Here is a 9,218-nt window from a genome sequence, read left to right on the forward strand (position 1 = left end):
TTCTGATGTTCTTCTGGGCCCGAAACAAAAAATGTTGAAATCTCCGTTCGACCGAGCTGATAAAGCTCATTTTCCTCCGGCTGAGTCCTTCGATGTGATTAACGATCTGAGCCTTTGATGAGACCTCCAGGCACATTCCCATTACGCAGAGAATCAAAGCAGCACACGGAAGTGATGAGATTTATGGCCACATCTCTATGAGTTTTATTACTAAGCTACGCAGACAGAAAACATATTCTCTCTCTGTGAGAGCAGAGAGCAACTGAAACAAACAAAGGAACAGGAAACCAGTACATCACATCCGTCTTCCGTGAGACTTCCAACAGCCTGGATTGTCTCTTGAATGTAAACAGAGTCTTGTGACTCTAAGCAGCTGCACAGTGGCACAAACAGAAACTAACACATAGAGCCTGTTGCAGTAGTCCAAGTGGGAGAAAACTAGAGCATGCAGCACTTTGGCAAGACAGTCTGCAGGCAGGTAGGGTCTCAGCCTGCGTACCAGATGGAGCTGGTAGACAGCTGCCCTGGACACAGAATTCACCTGCACCTCCATGGAGAGCTGTGAGTCCAAAGTGACTCCCAAGCTGCACACCTGGTCCTTCAGGGGCACAGTTGCTCCATTCAGGACCAGGGAGTCCCCCACACCTGCCCGCCCCCTGTTCCCCGAAAAGAGTACTTCTGTCTTGTCAGGATTCAACCGCAATCTGTTAGCCACCATCCATCCTCCAACCGCCTCCAGGCACTCGCACAGGACCTTCACCGCCTTCACTGGTTCCGATTTGAAAGAGAGGTAGAGCTTGGAATTGTTCAACAACCACACGCTCAATCACTTTGCCCAAGAATGGAAGATTGGAGACTGGGCGATAGTTGGCCATTGTAATGGCTTGGCTCTCCCCCACAGAAGCGAGACACCGGCAGTAATTATCTCAGGTTTATTGCTCAAACACATAAATCACTCTGGAGCTCCTTCACTCTGTGTCTGACTCCAAGTTAGCAGTTGCCGAGTCTAAACTCCGCCCCTTCCTCTTCTTCCAACAGTGGAAAAAAACCTTTCGCTTCCGCTCTTTTCCCCTCCTCTCACTGACCTTTTTGCGCCTTCAAGTTTTTGGGCTAGCTATTCCCGGCCTCTCCCCTTCTGTCTCTGAACTAAGATTGGTGTTTAGAGCTTTGCTATCTTCTGCTTGTTCTCTGCTCTCTGAAACTCTGCCACTCGGCTGCCCCTCCTCCCTCTCACATTCCAGTCCACATTCCAGTGTCCTTATCTCCCTTGGCTTGCTTAGATTCCCAGCCTCTGTCAGCTACGGAACGAAGCTGACAGCCATATTGGCTGGGTCTAAAGATGTTTTTTTAAGAAGCGGTTTAATGACCGCCTCTTTCAGTGGGTCTGAGATCAAGGAGACGGTTGGTTTCAGGGTTCCCATCAATGGTGGTGACTTGCAAGGGAAAGTCTAGTGGTAACAGGTGCAACTGGTGCTCCAAGGCAAAGTCTCTGCTGAAAAAATTCTCACTCGCCCCAGAATCGATTAACACCTGCACTTCCATTGGGTGGCCCTCTTTTGCAAGTCCAGGGCGTATTTAATCTCAGTCTTAAATGCCAGGTATTCTTGGGGGTTCCCTCCAAACTTGCTCAGCAGCAATGGTACTTTTCTCCCAACTTGAGTGGTTCTGACCTGCTGGTCCTGCACTCTGCGCTCCTCAAGCCTCACTACAAGCTCGATGACGTGTGGCTCCAACTCCACGTTCCTCTGTACCATGGCTGCTACGTTCCACGCCTCCTCTCCCTCAGTGCCTCCGCCTGCAGCTCCCTTTTTGAGGTGACTCATCGTGTGTGTCTCTGCTGTTACACTTGAGCAACCGCAATGACTCCCGGATTGCTGTCAGATGGCAATGGTGGTTGCTTGTGAGTAACCAGTCAGGACTCCAACCTGTCTTTTACAGGTTTTATTTTGGTGCAAAACTATTTACAGTGTAGAACCACAAGTTCATGTCTGCCTCAATCGCTAGCAGAATCCGGGAGTGGTCATTTCCGGGTCCTCCCCCAACATAATAGCTTAGTCACCCCCAGCCTTTTCCTTCCTTCTTTGCGTTTTACACCTCTGCGCAGGGTGGGTGACGGAAGAGGCGTGCTTCCCTCCTGGCTGGCTTGCCCAGGAGCGGTGCTGAGGCTCCCAGCAGCATCCTCTGGTCCCTTCCCCTCTTCCCCACTGGAGGTGTGGCTTTCCCCACCACAGGAAGGGGAACTGCTTCACAAGATTTTCGGAGGTTCCCTGTAACCTAACTGCCCCTCTCCTTCCCTTCCCTGTTCCGATGGCAGTCCCCTGACAGTAATGATTAGATTAGAATGATGATATGGTATTATTTGTAGATGTGTGGTTGTTTTTTTGTTTTTTTGTTTGTGTGTGTGTGTGTGTGTGTGTGTGTGTGTGTGTTTTCCCTCTCTTGTGTTTTGGGGTTTTCTTCCTTGTTTGTACTGTTTCATTTTGGATTCAATGTTTGTAATTTTTGTTGTAATTTTGCATTGAAAATAAAATAAAATAGATTGCCATTGGCCTGTTCCAGCAGGCTGTTCTGATGTGGATGTTTATCTTCCCACCCTTGCCTTATCAATTGCTTTGCAAGAGAAGGGCTTACTTCCACTCTTAAACTTCATACTGCAAACTCCCTTGGGTGGAGGACCTCTCTCTTTGCATTTGCTGATGCTGTAAAAACCAGATGTTGGGAAACTTGTCTCCCACCCCCACCAATGTTGAAGAACTACAACTCCCATCAGCCTCAGTAAATACGGCCCTATGGCAAGCCAAACGTTCCCTCTCGTGGGCCAAAGGTTCCACTGCATTGATGCTGCTGTATGATTACTGTCATTGGGTTTCCACCTGCCCTTGTTTTTTAGTCTCCTAGGTAGCAAAGAAGGCTGTGCTGTTGACTGGGTTTCCCCATGGCTGAGAAGCAGGTCCAGGGGCTGGAGGCTGAATGCCCCATCTGCTGAAACCCTTACGACAACACTTTTTGCACCCCAAGGTCCTTTAGTGCCAATATTCCTTCTGCATCAAGTGCCTGGCTCTTCTCAGCTTGGTGTCCCCAGCCCAGAACCGCTTGCAGTGCTCACTCTGCTGCCACCCTACTGTCCTCCCCTCCGACCAGCCTGTCACTGAGCTGCCCACCAATGAAGCCCTCCTGCGCCTGCTGTGCCTGGAGCCCAACCACATCATCCTGTAGGGTTGGCAGCTGTGCTTGAAGGAGCAGCGCAAGAGCAGGTACTTCCTCTGCCAGCCCAGGGTTTACACCCTGGACCTGGGCCCAGTGAGAGATCCAAGCATTGAGAGCTACTGTGAGCCAAGCCGCCCGGCTAGTGCTACCACTGCCACCACAATCATGCCCAACCACCACCGCTCCCCAATGTGGGCGTGTGCCTGCAACCCCCAGCTCCAGATTTTCACCTACCTGATGGCTCTCATCTTAAGCATGACTTTACTACTCATCTTCTCCATCTTTTGGACGAGGCAGCTCTTTGGGGGCTGGGGGTGAGAGGGACCAGCAGCCTCCTCAGGCGGAAGATGCTGAGGGCAGGGTAGAGGTGGTTGGCGAGCAGCAGCAAAGTGTTGGGAGGACTAGCTTGTGTGTGTCACACAGCCTGCCTTGAGTTCTCCAAGTCAGCTCAAGTGTGCTGGAAGACATTGCCCAGTTATGATTTAAGATTCAAAGCCTGGTCAGATTCTGCCTATAGAACAAGAGAGAGACTGCCATCTTGTCTTTCGCCCCAGACAGCAAAACGGTTTGGACTGCCACTGGGTCCCAGGATTTGACCTTGAGGGTTACTTGTGAGCTTTTAAATAGGGATGGGGATGAGGACATGACAGGGCAATGGGAGCATTTCAACTAACAAACTCGCTGCTTCTTAAGTTGGCTAAAGAGGGTGAAAATGGATAATGGGAATATAGCAGGTGTGGAGATGAGAGCTTTTCTCATTCCAGGTGTTGCTGAACTACAACTCCCATAATCTCTGGTCATGATGGGAGCTGTAACACAACCACATCTGGAGGGCCCAAGTTTCCCCATACTTGGAGTAAAGGGACATAGGAATCTGCCTTACAGCCAGGCCATTGGTCCATCTAGCTCCATATTGTCTATGCTGAGTGGCAGCTCTCAAGGGTTTCAGGCAGTGGTCTGTCTTTCTTATTCCTACTTGGAGATTCTGAGGATTGAACCTGGAAACTTCTGCATGTAAGGCTCTACCACTGAGCTATGCTGACCCTCCAAACCAGCCTCTTCCCCTGTGCCAAATGCCTCTGCTGCAGCCAATGAAGAGTTCCCAACATCTAGAGAACATTGACTGCACTGCTGAATGTGGAACCACCAAGGCTGCAGATCTTAACTGTCCTCTGTCCAGGCTTGAAGATGGTCCTCTGTGTACTCACATCATGCAGGCATGCAATGAAGGCAGGTGCTCAAGGGTTTCTTTCTCCTAGTGTGCACACTACTGGTTAGAAGGGGGCCAAACGGCAGTGGCATTAAAACTTTTTTATCTACACTGCAGTGTTTTGTTTCAAATTGCATCAGCTTGTAAGAGTGGGGGCTGATAACAGGATCAAAGCAATCTCTTGGATCTTGCAAAAAGGTAGGTTTAGTGTGGACAGGGTGGATTGGGAAAGGGACACACAAAATGAACTTGGGGGGGGGGGCTGCATTGCCTTTCCCTACAAGGAAATGCCAATTCAGGGGTGGAAAATCTTTTCCCCCAACCCAATTACCTCATTCCGTTCTGGGCAACCTTCTGAGCACCACATGCTGGTGGTAGGTGGGGGCAGAGGCAAAAGTGAGTAGGGCAGCTAATGTAAATGTTACCTCTGTACAGCAGGCCAGTTTCTACACACGCCCTTCCATATCCTCCATCTAGGCAAGTGAAATATACTTGGAGTTGAGTGTGGATTTCATGCTCTTTATTCAGCTCATATTAGCGAGGAATGAAAGTTCCCCCACAATATCTGCTTTATATACATTATTTACACAATGGGCCACACGTGATTGGCTAATTCCGGGATTCTCCTGTAGGCCAATCAGGTTGTGGATTCACTTCCACCTGGAGCTGGATTGGGTGGCTCCTGCGGACCAATCATACTGCTGCATTGTTCTAGGACCAATGTGAGAGATAGTAAGTCTGCAGGCTTGAGTTTGCTAGCTGATGCAACTGGCTTATGCAATCAGCCTGCAATACTTTCTATGGAAGTGCTGGGTCAGAAAGACTCAGCAGTAATGTGCTGTCAGTGGATTGGCTGTCATCGGTTTCAGCTGGACTAAAATTTCATTCTAGAGGTAAAGGCTGCGCACTCACTCAACAGCAAGATCTGACGGAGTTGAGACACGTAGTGAAGAAAAGAAGATACAGCACTCAAACTGAAAATTCCTCTCTGCTGGCAGAACATTAGCTTTTTGTCGCTCTCTTAAAACTTTTTCCTTTTTGTCTTCCTCTTTCTTTCTCTTTTCCCTCTCTCTCTTTCTCTCTTTTTCCTGTCTTTTCCCCCACTTTGTCCCTTTTAATTTTTCTTTATTTTTCTTATCACCCCATTTTTTTCTCTTCTCTTATAGTATCTGTTTCGCATTAGTACTTATTTAAAGGTACCCCTGCCCGTACGGGCCAGTCGTGACCGATTCTAGGGTTGCGCGCTCATCTCGCTCAAGAGGCCGGGAGCCGGCGCCGTCTGAAGACACTTCCGGGTCTCGTGGCCAGCGTGACGAAGCTGCAGCTGGCGAGCCAGCACCAGCGCCGCACACGGAAACACTGTTTAGGTTCCTGCTATAAAGCGGTACCTATTTATCTACTTGCACTTAGGGGTGCTTTCGAACTGCTAGGTGGGCAGGAGCTGGGACTGAACGACGGGAGCTCACCCCGCCGCGGGGATTCAAACCGCCGGCCTTACGATCAGCAAGTCCTAGGCACTGAGGTTTTACCCACAACACCACCCGTGTCCCTATTTATTTATGTTCATTTATTTCCCAGCCCCCCTACTTCTTTTTTCTTTTTATTATCAATATGGTTTCATTTAATTAATCAATTATTGGAATTATATTATTATTTGACTGGATAAACTGCACAATATAATTCAGTCTTAAATTAGTGAGTTTTTAAATTTATCAGGTAAAAATTGTAAATGAATTTGGAAGTTATAATTATTAACCTTGCTACTCAGAATTTATGTGAATGAATTTGAAGTATCTTATTATAGACTGAACCACGTATAAATTTGAGAATAAGAAAGTGTATGGTAGGAGCTACATATTTAAAGAGGCTAAAGAAATTCCCAGCAATGGCTGGTAAAAAACCTCCTACTGCATCGTTGGCTACACAAGGCACACAAGCAAGGAGAAGCTCTGCTTATGATCTGGATGCAACAGTGGATATCAAGGAATTATTATTGGAATTATGAAAAGACATTGCAGATCTTAACTGTAAATGAAAATGCTAAAATAGTAGAGGATAATTTTATGTCAATGAAGGTTAAATTAGATGAAAATGTTAAAATTACAGCGGATTTATCAGATCAGGTACACAATTTGGTACAAAAAAATTCCGAATTAATAAAAACCGTGCATGACCTTAAAGAGAAATCTCAGAATTTAGAAGAAGGGCAGAAAAAAATACAGCGATAAAGTGCATGCGATAAAATACGAGAGGAAACAGTGGATTTGAGGAAACAACAAGAAGCAATCTGGGACTCTCTGGCAATTTTACAAATGCAGAGAAGATAAAATACAATGAGATTCAGTGGATTATTGGAGGAGACAGAGGAAGTTATAGAGAGAAAAATAGCCAAAGAACTCGCTGTCTGGTTAGAACTTGAGGAATCAGAGGTAACACAAAAAATAGAAAAAGCCTGTAGAGTAAACTCTAAGGTAGCCAAACAAAATAGCTGGCCGGCAGACTGTCTCGTATCTTTCAAGTCCTTAGACTTAAAAAACAAAATTCTTCAGACAAGTAACAAAAAAAAACAACCCTGAGAGTTGAAGGAAAAGATATAATCATACATAAAATTATTTCAAATCAACTGATAAGGAAAAGAGATAAATATAAGGCTCTGACGGATGCTCTAAAAACCAAAACAATTGATTATAGATGGGAGTTCCCCGAAGGGATCTCCTTTTTTAAGGGCAAATGTAGAAAAATTTTGTCTGTACCAGAAGCAGAAAATTTTTGGAGAACCTACTGCCACTTTGGGGACATTCAGAGGAACCGGAACAGTAACGTTTGATATTAACTGAAGTTGTTTCTTCTTCTTCTTTTTTATGTTGAATAATTTCTGCAGAGAGAAGTATGTTGTGAAATGAAAAAAATGGTATGGGATGCGAGCAAAGCGATGTTAAGAGGATTCTTTATCAAGCAGAATGCAATCCAAAAGAAAATGGAAAAGAAAGAAATGGAAATTTGGGAGGAAATTTGGTTAAATGAAAAAAAAAAATTCTTCCAAAAACCAGATGATGAACAGATTAAATTAACCATAAAAACTTTACAGACTCAATTTTCCATGTTAATAAATGAGGAAATAGAATGGAAAATAAAGTCGATGAGACATAGAAACTTTGAGTATGCAAATAAATCGGGTAAATTATTGGCCTGGCAGATAAAAAAGGAGCAAGATGACAGAATTATTAGTAAAATTAAAGTTGAGGAAGCTTGGATTCAAAACCTGAAAGAGATCAGGAAAAGTTTTGCCAACTTCTATTCAAAACTATATAAAGAAGGCCCGGAGAAGAATGAAAAAATTAAGGAATTCTTAAAGACATGTAAATTACCAATGATTTCTAAGGAAAAATTTAATAACTTTGAATTTCCCCATTACAGCGATGGAAGTACAGCATTCTATTCAAAGATCAAAATCAGGGTCCTGACAGTCTTCCAGCTGTTTATTATAAAAAAATTAGAAGATGCTTTATCCCTACCCCTAAAAGCTACCGGACTCTTGGAAGGAGAGCTATACCTCGGTCATCCATAAACAAGGAACAGGACTATCAAATATTGCTAACTATAGACCTTTTGCTCTGCTAAACAATGACTATAAGATCTATGCTGATATCATCGCGAACAGATTAAAGATATTGTTGAAGGAGACAATTCACAAAGATCAAACAGGTTTTCTCCCTGGAACATATATGCAATCCAATATAAGAACACTGATAAATGAATACATTTATATTTATAAATGTATAAATATATAAATTTATATATGAATACTTGGATCTTAAAATTGATAAACCAGCATGTCAGGGAACTGCCATCGGAGAAGCAGGAAGTGAAAGGGCTCACAGAGGCTGAGAGAGACTATTCAGCTGAGGAGGGAACCAGCAGCGGGAGAGGAGGAGGAGTTCCAAGGGAAAGTGAGTCGGAGGGAGGGCTCAGAGACACTTCCAGCGAAAATAGTGGGGAGGTTTCAGGACCTCCCATAGGGACACCTACTCCTCGCCGGAAACTGTCACGCCGAGAGTCCAGAAGACGCGTTTCCGTTAAGGAACTTTTATGCTGGAAGAAGTTCCGTAAACGCCCACTGTCCGATTCTACGAGCGACTGATGGAGCCATGCTTAAGGAGCTCCGTCACAGACAGAGGTTTGTGGACTTAGCCAAACTCTGAGGGACTAGGACTTTACGCACAAGCAGCTCATCATCCCATCACAGCAATCGGACAGTCCCTGAAAGCAGCTTGTGCAGAGAGGCATCATGAGCAACCCAGCCGGAACCGGGGGAGCAGGAGGAGCTGGAGAGGGTCCAAGCCTGGAAGAAAGGTACAGGGTGTTGGAGGTCCAGCTAGCGCTGCAAACGGCGAGGCTAGAGGAAAGGAGGGCGCAGGATGCAGAAAAGGCAAAAGGCGCCCCACTAGCAAGAAAGATGCCAGGATTGGTGCAGAAGTTTGGGGGGGACCCCAGGAACTATCAAGCCTTTAGAACAGAGATGCAGTATGCTCTCGAGCTGCAGTTTGACGACTTTCCCGAAGAGGCATCGCGAGTGGCGTTTGTGGTTGGCCATCTCGAAGGGGGGGCGAGAGACTGGGTTAGACCCCTGATGGCAGGGAATAGTGAAATGCTGAAGGACACGAGGAAGTTTTTTTGCGCCATGGATTTGATGTTTTCCAGCGAGATTGAGCAGGGACTGGTGCGCAGACAGTTGATGGCTTGTAAACAGGGGAACCGATCGGTTCGTGAGTACTGGACTGAGTTTACAATGCTGATACAT

General features: G+C 45.9%; 1 pseudogene; it reads left to right on the forward strand.

Annotated features, from left to right (window-relative positions):
- Window positions 1-2,935: 2,935 nt before the first annotated feature.
- LOC128406085 (E3 ubiquitin-protein ligase RNF183-like) lies at window positions 2,936-3,525 on the forward strand (annotated as a pseudogene).
- The last annotated feature ends 5,693 nt before the right edge of the window (window positions 3,526-9,218 follow it).

Source organism: Podarcis raffonei, chromosome W (genome assembly GCF_027172205.1).
Source record: "Podarcis raffonei isolate rPodRaf1 chromosome W, rPodRaf1.pri, whole genome shotgun sequence".
NCBI classification, from domain to species: Eukaryota; Metazoa; Chordata; class Lepidosauria; order Squamata; family Lacertidae; genus Podarcis; species Podarcis raffonei.